Genomic DNA, 1,173 nt, shown 5'->3' on the forward strand with positions numbered 1-1,173 from the left:
GGCCAGACTGCCAAAGCAAAAACAAAAACAAAAACCGGCAGCCGCAGGGAGCGCATGGAGGGCGGTCAAGGCAGCTTGCAGGGGGGTGCAGGGCGGCACCCGCCCGCTCCTTCCCCCGTGGGCAGCCCTCCGGCCTTGGGGTGTCTCTCCCAGCCGGGCAGGCAGAGCCCCCGGGGGCTGCAGGAGGTGCTGGCTCAGCCACTCCTTTAAAGGCAGCTCGGCCGGGCCGGGCTCAGAGCGGCACGGGAGGCGGAGGCCAATGCAGGCGGAGGGGAGTGGCGCATCCCGGGGAGCCTGGCGGCACGGTGAGCGGCGGGGATCGCTAGTTCGTGCCCCTGCAGGGCTGGGCTGGTGCCTGGAGCCGGCCCTGTTTAGGACTGGCAGTGGGAGGCTACCAGCATATTTCACTCAAACTGAAGCCCCCCGTGATCACACAGCTTTTCCCCCTACACATTGCAGATAGGTGTGTAAGGAGCCAGTCAGCCTGTTCCCTAGTGCGATGTGGTGTCTCTAGCAGATACCATCTAATCCCCCATCTTGTGCTTTTCCTGTTAGGGCGTTGACCCCCTCAGCATTCAAGATCATTTTCTTCCAAATTATCAGGGACTCGGAAAGAGGTAATCCCGGTTTTGACATAGAGTGCCCCTCCCCCTGCCCTTTTGCCCACTCAATCCTATACCAGTTCAAACCACTGATTTTAACATTCCAGTCATGGGAATCATCGCACCAGGTTTCAGTGATGCCAACAAATGAGCAATTCCACTTCCTGTTTGTTACCCCGGCTCCTAGCTCTGGTGTACAGGCAATTCAAGAATTTCTTCTCTTCATGTCCTTGGGTTCCTTGACGAATTTTCTTCTCAACATCTTGATTTTGTGCTAACCGAGTGCTTCACCTTCTCTCGTGACCCTCCTATTTTTTTGTTAGTTTAACTGGCCTGTCCCTGAGGAAATTGGTCTGTTGCAATGGAGATCGTCCCAGCTATACAGCCCCATCTCCCGTGGCTTCCTTCACTCAGGGGACAGGAAGGATCTCCGAGAAGATGGCTTGGACCTTCTTGTTCAGCATGCTTCTGCAGTCACCTATTGTCTGTGAGATCCAGCAAGGCTGTGTCCTTAGTGCTGATATGAACCATCTCCACTGGATCCTTGCCCATTGATTTCAGAAGCCTATCC

The sequence above is a fragment of the Terrapene carolina genome, unplaced genomic scaffold, assembly GCF_002925995.2.
Source record: "Terrapene carolina triunguis isolate 2854851 unplaced genomic scaffold, T_m_triunguis-2.0 Scaffold633, whole genome shotgun sequence".
NCBI lineage: Eukaryota > Metazoa > Chordata > Testudines > Emydidae > Terrapene > Terrapene triunguis.